We start from the raw sequence: 18,665 nt of genomic DNA on the forward strand, positions 1-18,665 counted from the left end.
GCCCAAATCAAACCTTCTCACCCACATAATATTAGGGTACACTTATTCTATAGGTTAGCTTATTCATACATATTAATGCCAACTAGCTCATTTTCAAACTGGTTATTTCTTGCCCAAACTAGTTTGATTGATTGTTACTTCCAAGTTTCTGCGGTGTACCCTGTGCTTACTGTTAAGTCTGACTTCCTTAAGTAAATATGTGTAATTCCCCAAAATCTAAAAGGGTAACCATTAGGCCATTCATCTGGGCCAAAGGTCACAAGCCTACTTTATCATACTTAGGCTAACTTGCTTAAGCTAATCATACAGGATACATGCCTGTAGGTTCCTTGCATTACAGCCAAACTTAATAAAGTAATCTAATTTAAAAATACAAGCCAAATATAATAAAGCAAACTAATAAATAAAGGCAGAATATAATAAAGCAAGCCAGCAGATTAGCCCTATGGGCTACACCCGGTGACTCTGGACAAACAAGAAACAAATCAGGAACAAATCATTCGCCAGTAACTTATTTTTCCTTTGAGGATTTTGTTGATGATAAAAAACCTACAGTATATATAGGAACAGGGCTCTCAAAGTTACGTGAAAATTAACTTTCCCTTTTGTGAATATTCTTTTTTATATATAAATTTGAGTTATATTCCAGTTTCCAATTGGCTAGTATCTTAGAACAGTACCTGTTGAGATGCAATATATAAAAAATGCTTGACAATTGCTAGGATAATCTTAGCCTACTATTTTGTGGGATTATAAAAGGAATTTTACACAGTGTTGAAATGGATGTGGTCTGTAATTCAGGACATTCACTGTGAAACTGAGACAGAAACTGAATATAACCCCAGTAGAACCTTGTGATCAGATTAGACGATATGTTTCAGCAGAGAAAAACAGTTTTATTTCAGAGGAGCTGGAAATATAACAGTGGGAAAAAAACCTGGTCCAAAGCTTTAAAATATTCCCAGGGTAAATAATGCTAGTGATTACAGGTTGGGGGGACAGAAGAGGAGAGCAGGCTTTCATTTATCATTGTGATTGTAATTACCAGAATGCATTAATGGAAAAATTCATGGCTGGAAGGGCATTTATGTGGGAAGCACAGCAGTCCTTGTGCCCACAGTGGGCCTTTTAATCAAGCAAAATGTAATGCCTTCTGCTGTCTGAGGTAACATGAGTCCAAATGAGGAAAAGTTAACTCTCTGTGTGGAAACTTGGATGGGGAGCCAGGTGATAAACTCAGCTCTGCAAGAGCTGGCAACTAAATGCACCCCTTTCCCTAGCTCTAGTCGGTGGGATCAGATGCAGCCCAGAATGGGCAGAGAGAGGGAATAACAAAAATGGAGGCCAGCGATCCATTTGTATCTGGGATGCCAACCCTGCATGGAAAAAACTCTGCTCAGTGTTCCCCTTTGTCCACCGTACCATTTACAGGAGTATGACTAAATCATGCTCCATTGGCTGACAGCCCATTGTTGCTGGGTTTTTTTTGTTTTTTGTTTTTAATTGGCACTGAACAAAACATTCCATTATTTGCCCTATTTGAAAGGGACTATAGTTACAGTGAGAGAGTCTCCACCTGGCAGAATTTAAAAGGCAAAAGGAATATCACATATGTGGAAAATGTAGTTTTATTCTCTAGATGATGGATTTTTAATCTCAACCAGTGGCCTGAGCAACTTTTTTATTTTTTTGTTCAGAATTAAGTGTGGGAATATCCCTGGACAAGTCATCTGTATGGAGTGAACCCAAAACCTTTGGATCATGAGTTGCTTGGTCTGAAAATCCTGACCCTATTCAATTTAATGGGAGTTTTGCCAGTGCTGTGAATGGGGCCAAAATTCTACCCCAGGTTGGTTAGTTTAGGGACAATCTCTGTAAGTAGACTAGCAACTAGAGGGAGAAGAATGTTTATAAGAAAACAAAATGCCCTTTCACTGGCTGAACTGCACCGTATTCTCTTGTATAGTTCAATTGAAACCAATGCGTATATTCATGCTGCAGAAGGCCAAGTCTACCCAATGTATTTACTAAACACTGAAAGTCCATGTTAAAACCCATGTCAGCTCTTGCCTTAGTGTGTGTTGATTTTTTGAAGTAAAGGTGAGTCCTAGGATTTAGATTAGTTCCTGAATCATGATAGCCTGGCTCCTAAGGAGAAAAAAGACACAGGATCTTGTCAAAAACCTTGCAAAAGCTTCACAGATAGCAGCAAGGTGCCTGGCAATGAAATACATGACTCCAAGGAATCATGGCAACAGTATTAGATAAATCTTTTAATTAAGAATTTCACATATCAGTTGTAATTATTTCCAATTAGCACTAATGAAATAAGGATAGTACAAACAAGCAATATAATGTGGTTGATAAGAGTTGTTTAATTAATATGAATGGTATGGCCAATACTAATTGATTTATGGTTTGGCGATTTTTATTTATTTATTTATTTATTTTTAAAGAATCTTGATGTAGGAAGAAGTAAACTCCTTTTAATTTCGTGAGAGGTTTTTATTTTGTTCTGTCAGAAAACTTTCAACCAGCTCTAAGTACAGCCTTTATTATCTAAACTCCCTTTTATCCAAGAACACTGTCGCACAATATCTGCACTGTAAGTTCCCTTAATTACTTTGAAAATTCCATCAGTTCTCTGAAATAATTCAATGACTATTCTCCATTACATTTGAATGATGGAAGATGTATTCTTTACTGTACTAATAATCACATTATGATCTACAATCATGGATTTTATGTTATGTATAGTAGGCTAAAATTTTGCCCTGACGTACACGCATAATTCCCACCATCATGAATGGAAGAAAAGTCTATCATATTGCTATTTTTCTATGTTCTGTACTTTATAGGATAATTCCGAAATATTGTAAAAGAATGTACTACTATGAAACTGCAATTAAATTTGACTTTCTCTTTGTTGTTTTGAAGCTTGAACTTTTTTTTTTTGTTTTTGTTTTTGTTTTTTTTTGCAGAATGCAGTTTGGTGTTCTACATCACGCAAATTCCCAATTTACACTCAACTATGCTATTATAGTCTAATGTATTCAGGCTCCTTGTTTAAATATGCTTTTTTATTAAAACAACTTGATTGTTGTGAGCATGGAAGGGCTAAATCAGTGTTGACAGCATGTGTTAACAAAACTTCAGCTATTGGTAAGCACAGTAATTAATTTCCAATCAGCAACTACAGCAGGCAATGAAAAGGATGTTTTGAGGTGAAGCAGCACCCTTTGAATTTAACCTAGCATAGGAAAATGTTGGCCATTAATGAATTTAAGGGATTTGAGGATTCACAGCACTTCAAGAATCAGGCTGTGAGTGATTTTGCCCAAGGTCATAGTCAATGGTAAACCTAGAAATAGAACCCAAGTCTCCTGATTCCCAGTCTAGTGCCCTATCTCCAAAGTTAGGGCTATATTGTAATCATAGTGTGTGATGCAGCTTGAGCAGTCATACTCAAGCCAGCTTTAATCTAGCAAACTCAGGTTCCAGAGCTATGGAACTGCACCAACGTGTGCCTCATTGTGGGCCAGCTCCAGGAGTAATTACCCAGATCTAGGTGGGCTTGTACAATCTTCACTGAAGTGCACACTGCTGTAGTCTGCTCAAGCTGTAATCACACCCTCTGATTGCAGTATAGGCATAACCCATATACTGTGCATCCCTGGCTACATCTAAAGATGTAAACTCTTTTAAGATTGGGAAATAACCCAGCAATAATAATAAATAATTGGAAAATAACCTTGCAATCTGCGGGTACAGGAGTAAGAACAACCCTCCATGCATTTTGGAGCTCAGATCAACCATCACGAGGGATTCTGGTTCTGGAGCGCAAAATGGCTACCAGATATGCAGAGGTATAGAAGCTTACTCCTTTCCATAACCCTGGCTGGCTTTACTGTCTGGTGCATAGGGTTTATGAAGCCATGGCTCTGCCTTCCATCCTTTCCCTTTGATGCACTGTGCCCTGAACTCCAAGAGAATAGGAAGGAGCAATTTGGATATATGGGATGCAAAGATGCGTTGGGGGAGGGGAGAAAGTGTCTTGATGCATTCCAGTCATCATGGCATGCCTATGTAAAGGCCATAAAATCTCTATCCCTGAGTTCAAAGAAAATTTTATCCAGTAGTTTCATGTAAGAAATTAGGCCATTACATTCTCTGCGAATATCTAAGCTTTATAAAATAGATCTAAAATTCCAGTGCTTTTCCCCAGCCAGGGAATTTATTACTGCCCTCAGATGCATATGAGCAGACTTCCAAAGGTGCACAGAAGGTTTCATGGTTTTTGTTGTTGACATTGTTGTCTGAAGTTTTTCAATAGGATTGAAGGGCCACCATTCCAAAAAAAAAAAAATGAAATGCTTTGATTACATTAATTCTACAACCTTTAGGGAGAATCACAAGTGGAATGAGTTAGAGCCATGCATTATTCCAACTGTTGCTAATCAGCTTTTCATTCCCATACAAAAAAGAATAGTAGAAATATTGCAAGAATAATAGAAACAAAATAATCCTTCTAGGCAAAAATCTTGCTGGTCACATCCTTCCTGCCAATAGATTGAATTCTATAGTTATGTGCAACACCAAAATTATCAGCTTCCAGTAAACACTGACATCTCCAATTTAAACTTTGTGGCATATTAACAAATTTTGGACCAGATTCTTTCCTTAATTACATGGGTATAAATCTGGAGTAACACTATTGAGTTCAGTAGCATAACTGAGAGTAGCATTTGTTTTTATTAGTGACATAAACTATGCAGTCTGATTATGTCTGTAATTTAGATAATGAATCTTATTTAAAATATTGATAAAATCTAAGAATGAGAAATTTATCAGGCCCCCAGTAACAACATTCTGTATCAATGACAGTTAGCCTATAGTCATTAACATAAGCTAAAATGAACATATTGACATTTATTTAAAGAGGGTACTTCACTTCACACATACAGAGATTATTCTTGAAAAAATGAAATTCCCTGAAGAGGGTGACTGACAGATTTTATGAGTTCATGCAGGGAAATCAAGGAAATTTGCAATACAATACATTGCTTCCTACAAAGAGGGGCTTTGCCAAGCCTGAACAATCTCTCACAAAACAATGAAGTTTTCAATCACTGTCTTGGGATACTATGTTCTTTCAGCACTTTTAAAGTTATACATGCACAAAAGTTACTCTGTGTGTGTGTGTGTGGATTATATAAAGTTTTAGAGCAAGAAAGAGAAATACTTGAATTTATTTTCTAAATTAATACACACACACACACACACACACATACATATGAGAATGTATATTCTTGGTAGGATTGAACAAATGTCACAAAAATTCCCCATTCATACTTTAAAATGAATTTGCTTTAGCTGTGTTTATGGTTCGTTTGTGTTCATTTTGTATGAACAGTGGAATGAGTGATTTTTCACTGCTATGAATTTTTGCGGAAAGAATAGCACATACATCTTGTGTGGATCTTCTGCACAGTGGTGAATTTCACTCTCAAATCATGTCAGAGTATATGGAAAGTAAATCTTAAATTAGCAGGGGCAAATGCTCTTTAAAAGTGCATCTATAGTCATCCAATCAAAGAACAGAAACTCCCTCCAAGGAACTGACCACTTCCATTAACAAGCAAAACTTAGAGAATGAACACTCTCAGAAAGCTGTCTGTGCTTATGTGATGGTGTTTGCGGTACAATCCAGACCAGTAAGGGGTTGTCACTGCCTGCGGATCGCCTCACAATGCCTCACTGCTGTAGCTCCCAATCTAGGACACTCATAACTAGCCTACAAGCATGGAGTTCACACCCTGGTGTCTGTGTGCTTAAACAGTCCTGGTTCAGCAGTCTGTCTACAGCCCCACTCCAGCTTCCACCAGCTTTGGTTACAAACAGCAAGGGGACCCCAACACACTCCCAGTTCAGAATTTCCTCAAAACCATGTGCTCTGCAATGTTCGATCCTCCTCTGGATAGTTCAGAGAAATAATATGGTTCTAAAGAAACAAAAACACATCACAACATATTAATTGGGGTAAATATACCCTTCCATTTAAACATATCACTGAGTTGGTTTATAGTAAGAATAAAACAAATGCATTAATAGAAGACATAGGTTAAGTGATACCACGTAAAAGGAATAAAGTTAGAAAGGGTTACGAGTAAAGCAAAAGTGAAAACACATATCTCAAAGTCTAAAACTTGCAGTAATCTAGTAAGATGCAGGCTTTAAAATGTTTCTCTCGCCTATATTCAGTTCCCAGAGACTTCAACCCCCTTGGTGAAAGGACCCATCTTTCTCAGCTTGCAAGAGCTCTTGCCTCTTGTTTCTGTCTATTGATGGAAGCCAAAGATGGATTTGGTATTTGCTTATATTGTCCAAAGTTCAATGACTTTGTTTCAAGAGACAGAATGACCTCACGCTGGTCTTCCCTTCCGATGGGCTTTCCACCCCCCTTTATGTAAATGGGGATTTCATTGTTTTGATTCCACCATACTTAATTTACATAGGACACAGGTAGCTGTGAATGATTCATAACATTAAATAGCTGCCTTCTCTCCTACCAGGGCAGGAAAGTGTTTCTCCCTATTTGACCACAGACTTTAAAACATAGTATCATTAAGCATATATACCCCTATATTTCCTAATATTGTGTTAAAACAAACATTTCACAATGATGATAATCACCAGAGTGTCATTGGCTTTTAGACGAGACGGCAATGTGTACACTTTTAGAATACAGTAATATTGTATGTAATCAGTTGATTCAATTGCGTATCACTTGAGGTTCAATCAGCCCTCTCCAACTGCCATATTCATAGATCAGTAAACCTTTGCAATGTATTATATGAAAAAGTAAAAAACTGACCGTTCTTCTCTGTGGTGCTGGGTGTAGATACCTTGCTGTCTTCTCCTCAACCTGATAGTATGATGTTTGTCTCCACCCCTTGTTAGCTTGATGGGTCTGTTTATGTGATATGTTAATACATTCTCATTGTCTTTCAAAGGACTTTGGAAGTAAATCCCAGGCTGGAAAAACCTATTCCTTTGTCTTGGGAAGACCTGTTTATCAAATCCTCCCAATATACCTGGTTTACACACACTTTAGTCATAATTCCAGTTTATATTCATAACTCTTAATACCTACCATGTACTTACATCATGCAAGAATATTAATGATCAACGAGTTATTAGTTTTCAAATGGCAGCTCCCAAGGCATACTTTATACAAAGATTGTTACAATAGCATATAGGGTGTGAATACAGGGGTTCTTAGTATCTCAGTTTAGTCCATAGAATTGGGAGAAAACATCACAAATACATTATGGGAAACCATAATCCGATCACGATATTCCATGAGCAAAAAAAAGGTTGTATTTGTCATACACAATTTTGGTTGAAAATTATTCCTTTATTTTAGTTCTCACCTACCACAACTGTATGCAATATTATGTCCTATATAAGAACCAATAATCAATGATGACTGAAGATGCAGTAAATATTGGCACTGATACAGTGTTAATACTTTCATCAATATCAATTACTTCTCGATAATACAGAAGGAAAAGCATGTTACCAGCATATTAGAGAATCTGTTCAGAGAAGAATTAATTAAGAGGAGCATATTTTTATCCCTCTACAGCTTTCAAAAATATAACTAATCAAACTAAGGCAAATTCCAAGAAGTGCAATATATCACGGACTTCAATGTAAGCTTTGAGTGCTCAGCACTTATCAATATTAGGCCCTGGCACCACATCTTAAATCATTTCATTACTAAAATTCTTAATTTTTTTTTAAATGGAAAAATTAAATTATAATAAAAATGTGTATTTTCTAACTCTGTGTTAAGTGAATAGTGTATAGATATTGTCATCATAAGCCATGATGTATGACAGGGGGTCGGCAACCTACGGCACGTGTGCCAAACACGGCATGCGAGCTGATTTTGAGTTGCACACTGCCTGCTCACTGAGAGGAGGAGGAGGAGTGGGCAGAGGGGCCGGAAAGCGCCATGCTGGGAGAAGAAGCGGGGGGAGGGAGGAAGCTTGGCTGCGGCAGGACCAAGCTTCTGCCTCCTGCCCCAGCAGGGGAGAGCGGTGGGGGGGGGTCCCGGCCCCTCTGCCCCTCCTTCTCCCTCTCCCTGCCCGTGATGGCCCTTGCGAGGGGGAGGGGGAAGAGCGGCAGCGTGCACACAGCTCCGTAGAGCAGGTAGAGAGAAGTAGGGACGGGCCTGGGGGAAGGGTGTGGAACAGGGCATATCCCTCCCAGCCCCCTGCCATGAGCCGCTCAGGGCAGTGGGCTGGGAGCACCCCCACAAGCTGAGCACCCCAGCCTTCTGCCCTGCACCCCCCACACACCCTCCAGCCCTCTGCCCTGACTTCCCCCCAACACCCAGCCTTCTACCCTGCACCTCCACACACATCCCAGCCCTCTGCCCTGCACCTCCACACCCCCCACAGCCCTCTGCCCTGACCTCGAGTCGCCTCCAACACCCAGCCTTCGGCCCTGCACCCCCCACAGCCCTCCCAGCCCTCTGCCCTGACTTCCCCCCAACACCCAGCCTTCTGCCCTGCACCTCCACACACACATCCCAGCCCTCTGCCCTGCACCTCCACACCCCCCACAGCCCTCTGCCCTGACCTCGAGTCGCCCCATTCAGCCCACTGCAGGCCTAGGTGAACAGAACCCCAGGCTGGAAGAGGGCTGAGCAGGCTGGCTGCGTAAGATCAGCATTTTAATTTAATTTTAAATGAAGCTTCTTAAACATTTTGAAAACCTTGTTTACTTTACATACAACAATAGTTTAGTTATATAATATAGACTTATAGAGACAGACCTTCTAAAAAACGTTAACATGTATTACCGGCACGCGAAACCTTAAATTAAAGAGAATAAATGAAGACTCGGCACACAACTTCTGAAAGGTTGCCTACTCCTGATGTATGCTATTCTCTGAGGTTTAATGGATTAATATGGAATAAGAAGACCTTTGTACAATTCCAGGAGCAGAATTAACTACAATTTTATTAAACTGCACACATTTCTAAGACAGATTGTTGCAGTTAGCTGGCAAATTGCTGAGCCTAAAATAAAATATGTAAGAAGCAACAGAATACCAGATATTGAGTATTCTCCGTGATTAGTTTGTCTCTACTAGTAAACCTGTTTTTTTTTTTTTTTAAAAAAGCTGCTCTGCAGTTGGAATGGGTTAAGCCTGCCGCTTCCAGTCATTCAAGCATCCAGTTGAAATTATGATGCATAACATTAAATCTCATTGTGTTCGGTGATATCGATCTTATATTAAATCACATGATGTGTTGTGAAAAAAATTGATTTGCACCTTACTTGGTTTCATATCTTTAGGGGCCTATTCTGTTGACATAACTGCATCTACAATTCTCCATTACACTAACAGATTTTTCACAACTCACAAAATACTCAATGTACCAATATAAGAGAACTGATTCCCACTTTGAACATTGCTAAAAGTGTTGCACTTTCTGGGCCCCTCCAAGATACAGATTTACATAGATGAAATATGACTAGAAACTAGAGTACTATGCATTGGTGTTGAATTGGTTTTACTGCTTTTTAATTTGTTACAATTTACAACTTTTCCTCTAGATTTTATTAAGGTTTCTTTCTGGATAGAGGCATAAACCAGTGTTGGGAAAGGCACACAAGTGATATTGAAAGTTAGGTATTGTCATGTCACTCAGTCTCCACAGTGGTAGAATAAGTAGTTTCAGGTATTTGAGTCAGTTAGCAGAGAAAATACCCAATTAAACCAAGAAGTTTTAGTTTCAGTGTAACAAATTTAGCAAGAAGTTAAGGGCTGATATCTTACAAGCAGAGCTGGGAGAATAACAGATGTTTCTGGTTCCTTGACAATTCTGAAAAACTGGAGGAAAAAAAAGTTAGTTTTGGTTTGAACTGAAAAAAAATTCAAAAATGTTTGGCAATTAAAAAAAAAAAAGTTGAAAAAAATCATTTTGAGTCAAGCAAAATGTTTTTTTGTTTTGATTTCAACCATTTAAAAATGCTTGATCAATAAAATTAAAGAAATTTTTGAAATGAAAAGTTGTTTTGAAATGACAAAACATTTTGTTTTGACATCTTTGAAATGAAACAATGTTTTAATTTTTTTCTGAATGTGTTTCAGGTTTCTTTACCAAAACAGCTTGGCCAACACAAATTCATGAAAGGTTCTCGTGTTGCTGAACCTGCATTTTTTTTTTTTTGCCAGAAATATTCATATAGAATTTTACCCAGATCTACTTATAAGTATATGTGAAGTTTTGTATGCACAAAGTACCTAATACAACTGCTAGTTGGAGATTTGGTCATACACATACCTTTCAGAACGTATAAACCAGGCTTGCATGCATTCTTGGAAAGTGGGGTTTTGAAAAGTTCTTAGCATTGGTCTGTCTGCTCCCATGTGAGTTTTGGGTATCGCTACATACAAACATGGGATGTGATTGCAGCTTGTGTACACGTACCCAAGTTAGGTTTAATCTAGAAAGGTTGTGTATGAGTAGCAGTGAAGCCATGATATTTCATGCTTCTACATGGGCTAGCTGCATGAGTAATTACCCAGAATTCCAGGCAGGCTTGAACAACTGTGCTGAAGTGCATGCTTCTGTAGCTGTATGTCTACACAAGCTGCATTCATACCATGCTATTGGAGTTTAGACATACCCTTCAGCAGGAAGAGAATTAGATCGACGATCCCACCCTGGGTGATAGTCCATACAATTTACTTCTACAAATGTAGGCCCTTAATATTTTATAGACAATGTTGGCAATGTTACCAATGCTTTTTTCAATTTGTGACTGTAATATTCTGAAGTTAAGCTGAGTTATAAATAGGTCTGTCAAGCGATTATTTTTTTAATCATGATTAATTGCACTGTTAACCAGTAATAGAACACCATTTATTTAAATATTTTGATGTTTTCTGCGTTCTCAAATATATTGATTTCTATTACAACACAGTATACAAAGTGCACTGTGCTCACTTTAAATTTATTTTTTATTACAAGTATTTGCACTGTAAAAAAACAAAAGAAATAGTATTTTTCCATTCACCTAATACAACTACTGTAGTGAAATCTCTTTATTATGAAAGTTGAACTTATAAATGTAGAATTATGTACAAAAAAACCTGCATTCAACAATAAAACAATGTAAAATTTTAGAGCCTGCAAGTCCATTCAGTCCTACTTCTTGTTCAGTCAATGGCTCAAACAAGTTTGTTTACATTTGCAGGAGATAATGCTGCCCGCTTCTTGTTTACAATGTCACCTGAAAGTGAGAACAGGCATTCACATGGCATTGTTGTAGCCAGCATCGCACGATATTTACGTGCCAGATGCGCTAAAGATGCATATGTCCCTTTTTGCTTCTGCCACCATTACAGAGGACATGCGTCCATGTTGATGACAGGTTCTGCTCAATAATGATCCAAAGCAGTGCAGACCGATGCATGTTCATTTTCATTATCTGAGTCAGATACCACCAGCAGAAGGTTGATTTTCTTTTTTGGTGGTTCGGGTTCTGTAGTTTCTGAATCAGAGTGCTGCTCTTTTAAGACTTCTGAAAACATGCTCCACACCTCGTCCCTCTCAGATTTTGGAAGGCACTTCAGATTCTTAAATCTTGGGTCGAGTGCTGTAGCTATCTTTAGAAATCTCACATTGGTCCCTTCTTTGTGTTTTCTTAAATCTGCAGTGAAAGTGTTCTTAAAATGAACAACATGTGCTGGGTCATCAGCCGAGACTGCTGTAACATGAAATATATGGCAGAATGCAGGTAAAACAGAGCAGGGGACATACAATTCTCCCTCAAGGAGTTTAGTCACAAATTTAATTAACACATTATATTTTTTAACAAGCGTCATCAGCATGGAAGTATGTCCTCTGGAATGGTGGCCGAAGCATGAAGGGGCATACGAATGTTTAGCATATCTGGCACGTAAATACCTTGGAATGCTGGCCATGCAAATGCTTGTTCTCACTTTCTGGTGACATTGTAAATAAGTAGAGGGCAGTATTATCTCCTGCAAATGTAAACAAACTTGTTTGTCTTAGAGATTGGCTGAACAAGAAGTAGGACTGAATGGATTTGTAGGCTCTGAAGTTTTACATTGTTTTGTTTTTGAGTGCAGTTATGTAAAAAAAAAAAATCTACATTTGTAAGTTGCACTTTCATGACAAAGAGATTGCACTACAGTATTTGTATGAGGTGAATTGAAAAATACTGTTTCTTTTATCATTTTTACAGTGCAAATATTTGTAATAAAAATAATATATGGTTGTTTCAGTTACAACACATAATATATATATGAAAATGTAGAAAAACATCCAAAATATTTAATAAATGTCAATTAGTATTCTATTGTTTAATAGTGCGATTAAAACTGTGATTAACCACATTATTTTTTTGAATTAATTGTGAGTTAATGGTAATTAATTGTCAGCCCTAGTTATATATATCATCATATTGTGCCAAATTATGCTAGCAGTGGTGCAGTCAGAATGGCAGAAAATTTGGTCCATTGTGTCAGCTTTGGGAAAGTCAGGTTCTGCTTTCACATAGAAAGAGGAAGTACTTTTTTAACTGTGCTCCTCTGGGAAGGGACTATCTTCCTCTGTTTGGAAAGCAGCTAGCACTAGTTTTGTTTTTTAATGACATTAGCACCTGCTTGTGGTGCAAGGAGTTAAGAAATTTGCTAAGTGGAAATGTATGCTGCTACCTCTGTACCCTGGATTGTTAACAAAAATGGTTAATTAAAGAAAACATCTGAATATTTTCAGTGAATAGTTATTTTGATTGCATTGTCCAATATTTGCAAAATATTCACCAAATGTTGAATTAGTATGTGCCTAGTATTCACAGACTGATTTTACCGTTATGGAAATGTCTAGTGATGAAACCCTCGAGTGTTCTATCGGGACATAATAGAGTAGAAATTAGTCCAATGACAATCTTTCTGAAGGTTACACAGTTGTAGCCATGTTGGTTCCAGGATATTAGAGAGGTGGGTGAAATAATATCTTTTACTGCACCAATTTCAGCTACTGAGAGAGACAAGCTTTCGAGTCACACACAGCTCTACAGGTCTGGGAAAGGTACTCCAATGTCACGGCTAAATGCCAGGTGGAACAGATTGTTTAGCATCAGTAGAGTTAGTGCATGTTCTAAGAGACCATTCAAGGTAGAGTGGCTCCTTAACACCTCTGCATAGGATGTGGTCCCTTAACACTTCTACCTTGAGTGATCCTTTAGAATATGCACTATTTCTACTGATGCTAAACAATCCGTTCTACTTTGCATTTAGCTGTGATGCTTGGAGTACCTTTCCTAGAACAGAAGAAGAGCTCTGTGTGGCTCGAAAGCTTGTCACTCCAATCTTGAAGGGTGTACAGTCTCGAACTGACTTCACTCAGCATCTGGAAGGATTGGGACCATATATGGCTGCGTATCTAAAATCAGGATTAAGCTCCTTTAGAGTGGAGAACTTAAAATACCTAATACTAGTAAAAGACCCACAAACCATCAAAGGAAGGAATAAAGAAAAAATAAGGACACTACATTATAAGGAGATTGATATAATGAATTCATCTAATAAAGGAAACCTGCTGTGAAGTGCCCTAGAAAGATTATTAAGAGTAAAAACCAAATGACAACATCCCTTTTAAGAATCAAATTTATGACACTCAATGGATTGCAAAATTGTGAAGAATAAAAGAGAAATGAAGAGAAGAAAATCAGAACACAATGATTTTGGCTCATTTAAATCAAACAAAAAAAATTATTTTTTCAGGAGAAACAGTCAGTATTTTGTGGTGTGTGTCAGGCAGAATATTCACTGAATTTAAACCCTAACGGGTATACTGTTAGCCTGATGACACAGCTAAAGGAAAACAAAAGAATAAAAGAAAGAAAGAAAATCAGATGGACAAAGCACTATACCAAGACAAACTTGTAAGGTTGTTTACTGAGACAATAGTCAAATTTAGGAATTCCAGAGTTTTAAATAATATATTATGAGTACATATAACATTTGTAATGAGATGCACTAAATTTACTGTTTGAGTAATCTAATTTATAGTTTTGTCCAGAGAAAGAGGATTATGTTATTCTTTTGACTTAATTTCACATATCTTTCATATTTCTTTTGGATAGATTACTAGTTTTAGGAGTCTAAAAAGCAAATGCAATTAATCTTCCAACATCTTTTTATAAAGAGGAATATTTCAGTAATGGACAGTTCTAGCAAATGTGATCAAGTAACAGTCAAAGGAAATACCTTTAAATATGCTTACTGTGGGTCAAAACTTCTTTCCCTCCTTGAAAGCATGCTAACATCACTCTCCGATGCTTGTTCTCCCCATTTCAGATTGTAGATTCCTCTAGCAATTACCCATTTGCCAACATTCACCAGCTCAGAATAAATGAGTACAAAATCCTGTAGTGGATTGGAAACTGGAACGTCATCTTCAATCATGAAAGCTGTTGAATCATGCTTATTTCTTTTCAAATGTTGCAAAGCCATTTCCTACATTTTTGCTAGGTATGTATCAGCAATTGTGTTGATGGAATTTTGATATTCATAGCCCCTCTTCAATCCAGCAATTGATAAATGTCTGTTAAAAGAAGCACTCTTTAATAAATCATATATACTAGAGAAAGATCAAGGACAAATGGACTGAGCCAAACACTGGGAATCAGGAAATCTTAGTTGTGCCATTGACTTGCTTTGTGAATTAGCCAAGTCATCTTCTCTGTACCTCAGTTTCAACATCGGTAAAATGGAGATTACTACTTCCCAAATGTGTTGTGTTGCTTAATTAGTTAAGATGTGTACAGCCCTTTTGTAAAATGTCAAGTATAAAAGTGTAAAATATTACGATGTATAACCTTAGCCTTATAGCTTTTATCTCTGAGATTGAGACAGGAGAGCGAGAGATGCAGCAATAAATTGTTTGTTTAAAGTAACAGTATATATTACTCAGGTTTTTTCCCCGGTGAAATAACTGTGATTGATTTTTCTCTACCTGCTTCTCCAAAGTCAAAACAAACAAACAAATGAAACCAAATCACCCCCCCTGTCTACTACCAAGCTACCTAGAAATACGTCCATGTGCCACATACAGTATGTCCAGACTGCTAATGGTCCACCTACAAAATATGCTACATAATGTTTTTAGATTTATAGTGCTTTGGGAGGAATTTGTTAGAGACAATCCATATTGACTTCAAGGGAGCTATAACAGCTGAGAATCTACTCCCTTGGTCTCCATCTTCAGGTTATATTTCTGAGCCAGCAAATGGCTGTTTCCTAACTTTAGGATACCAGGCTTACTGGGTTATTTTATTTTCTGCAGTTGCTCTGTTAGTGTATACCACGTATTCCAAGACCAATCAAATGTTTCAATGTTTATCTACTCCTAAGGAAATGGGGGCTTGTTATGAGGCTTCATGATACATCTCAACTAGCACTCATTTCAGACAAGGTACTGTTAGAACTGATTCACAGACATAAAAATGCCAATACTTTCTCTCTCCATAATTCTGACTGTTGTTCCTGAGGTAGATGACTGAGATTCATTATATTAGGCAGCAGTACATTAGGTCATTCTGTGCTGATAATCATACTTCTTATTGAGATAGCTGAATGGTTTGAGCATTGACCTGCTAAATCCAGGGTTCTGAGTTTAATCCTTGAGAGGGCCATTTGGGGATTTAGTTGGGGATTGGTCCTACTTTGACCGGGGGTTGGACTAGATGGCCTCCTGAGGTCCCTTCCAACCCCGATATTCTGTGATTCTAGATGTGCAAACCAAGGAGCTAATGGTATTTAAAATATCAATCAATTCCTTTATTTAAATGAATATTTTATTAGAGAGTGCACAAATATAACTGTTGTTGAATGCACATGTTCTTAAACTGCATTCTTATTTACATAGGGCCAGCAGTGGTTGAACCAAGAGTGAATTGAACCAAACCTTTGATCCAACTTTGAACCAAGACTCTGAGGTTTGAAAGATTTTGTTTTCCTTTGCTTGCACCTTTCATCATGTATTGGGCCAGATTCTCAGGTGGCGTATATTGGCATGTCTCCTCCATTGAAGTCAGTGAAGTTATACCAACTGCAAAACTGGCCCTTTGTGATTAGTCAGGATGGGAAGCGGAAATATAAAAATGATCTGAGAGAAAGAAGACTAAATCCTGAATGATGCTGAGCACCTGGAACCTTAACTGGCTTTAAGGCAATATGAGTGGATGCTCACCACTTCTCAGGATTTAGTCCACGTATAAGTTAAGATATGGAAGCTGAATCTAACAATAAAATCATAGGACTGGAAGAGACCTCGAGAGGTCATCTTGTCCAGTCCCTGCACTCATAGTAGGACTAAATATAATTTCACTTACCACAATTTTGAACTGGTTTAATTCACTAGCTTCAATAGACTTGGGGCTTGTCTACACTTACAACGCTGCAGTGGCACAATGCGTCGCTGTAGTACTTACTGAAGTCGCTACCTTTGCCGACCAGAGAACTTCTGAGAGGTGGTAGCTATGTTGATGGGAGAAGCCCTCCCATGGACATAGCCCTGTCTGCACTGGGATTTAGGTGTAGGTATAACTGCGTTGCTCAGAGGTGTGAGTGACATAGTTATAGCAACACAAGTTTGTAATGTAGACAAGGCTTATTTAGTCTCAGATGAGAGCCCAGAATTGGCTAGTATTGTTTACAAAAAGGTTAGGGCCAAACATTCTCACTCGATGTTTACACTGCCATTTAAATCAATGGGAATTAAAGGGAAGAGTTGCAGAGTAGAGTCTCTGGGAACCAGAGTTTGGAGGGAGGGGGAAAGAAGGGCAGAGAATGCTGGAATTGGCACAGAGGGCTCTTTTGCCTCTTATGGCCCCTACAGTATTTGGGCCTGAACCCTTTAGAAAAATTGTGAGAAAATCTGCAAGGGAAATCTCAAAATGTTTTCTTCCCATGCTTCTTCCCGTTTCCATCTCCCACATACAAATTTACATTCCCACAAGAGGGGAAGTTTTCAGTCCAAGAAAAGACATCAGGATTTGGCCCATAGATAAAATAGAGGTGGGTTGAAATCAAAATCCTGCTACCACTAACCTTTGTGAGGGCTGATGTGCCCACTAATTGCCTGGCAGACAAGGAACCAGGTGTTTCATACTCAAATGGATTACCTGGAAATGATTGCCAAGGGCAGGGCAAAACGATGTGTCACTACTATTCATCACTCTGACTTTACGATGGAGAAAAACAACAAAAACAAGAGCAGGATGCAGTGTAAAAAGCGAGCAATTGTGGACACAGGCACACACACAACATACTTCAGAGTAACAGCCGTGTTAGTCTGTATCCGCAAAAAGAAGAACAGGAGTACTTGTGGCACCTTAGAGACTAACAAATTTATTAGAGCATAAGCTTTCGTGGACTACAGCCCACTTCTTCGGATGCATATAGAATGGAACATATAATGAGGAGATATATATACACACATACAGAGAGCATAAACAGGTGGGAGTAGTCTTACCAACTCTGAGAGGCCAATTAATTAAAAAAAAAAAACAAAAACAAAAAAAACAAAAACAAAAAAAAAAACCACACAACATAGTTCATTTATTGATCTTTCTCTACAGCAGACTCTTGGTTTGAGCCAAGCCCAGTACATTCCCTCTCCCTTTACACTATCAGATCCTTTGCCCTACTTCACAATAGTGCATGGAATTGTTTCAGCTAGGTATAGTTTTATTAAGAAAATGTTATCAGTTAAAAAGTATACTACATCCTTGAATGACTTATTGATTCAAAAGGTTACTGCACAATAGATTCCTACCAATACAGGCCATTAGAAAACCCAAATCCTAAGTTTCAGCCTTCAAGTTTTAACAGAATATTTGGCAAACCACATTGTATAAGTGCCATAGTTCTTTCAGTATGGTGTAATAGTGGATAGAGTGTTGGGAGAAAGTCTCAGGAGACTTGGGTTCTAGTTCTGGCTCATTGCATGACCTTGTGTAATTCATCCAGCTGCTCTCTGCTTTGGTTTCTCCATCTGCACAACAGCAGATAACCCATTTTCATCTAAATTAAGCACTTTGCCATCTTTGGTTGAAAAATGGTATGTAAGTGCAGAGTATTATGATTATTTTGAGCTCTTAAATTGGTTTTCATCTTGGCATATTCAGATCTGGATCATTCACTTTGTCTGATAGCATGCAGTGACAAAGGCAGCAGCTTTTGGGGTTCCAAGTAGCAATACAGAGACAACCTGTTTTTAAACAGCGCTGGCACTTGATATCATGCTGTAAAGCTACCTCCCACATTAGCCCTTAATAAACATTTTGCCATGCTATATGCTGATGGCAAATTCACTCTGTAGCTGAACTCTGTATTAACACATTGCTATAGATGTACACAAGAAAGAATGCTAACATTATACTAAGTTAAAAACAGAGATGATATTAATTGGTGCTAAAGTACACAAGAACTAGGAAATTGAGGGTTAAAAGTTAGTGCAGGAGTGAAAAAAGTAAAGCATCTGGAAGTCTTTTTATTAATTTGGTTCCACTGTGTGGAATTATTCTGAAGTTCAAGTGGAAGTTTT

The 18,665-nt window shown here is 38.0% G+C and overlaps 1 long non-coding RNA gene across 1 annotated transcript in view; it reads left to right on the forward strand.

Annotated features, from left to right (window-relative positions):
• LOC128843610 (uncharacterized) overlaps positions 1-18,665 on the forward strand; it is a 260,038-nt gene that overhangs the window by 32,403 nt on the left and 208,970 nt on the right. Inside the window, exon 2 of the long non-coding RNA XR_008446316.1 lies at positions 15,984-16,053. This is a non-coding gene — a long non-coding RNA (uncharacterized LOC128843610). The remainder of the gene's footprint in view (positions 1-15,983; positions 16,054-18,665) is intronic.

This window comes from Malaclemys terrapin, chromosome 9 (assembly GCF_027887155.1).
Source record: "Malaclemys terrapin pileata isolate rMalTer1 chromosome 9, rMalTer1.hap1, whole genome shotgun sequence".
Taxonomy (NCBI): domain Eukaryota; kingdom Metazoa; phylum Chordata; order Testudines; family Emydidae; genus Malaclemys; species Malaclemys terrapin.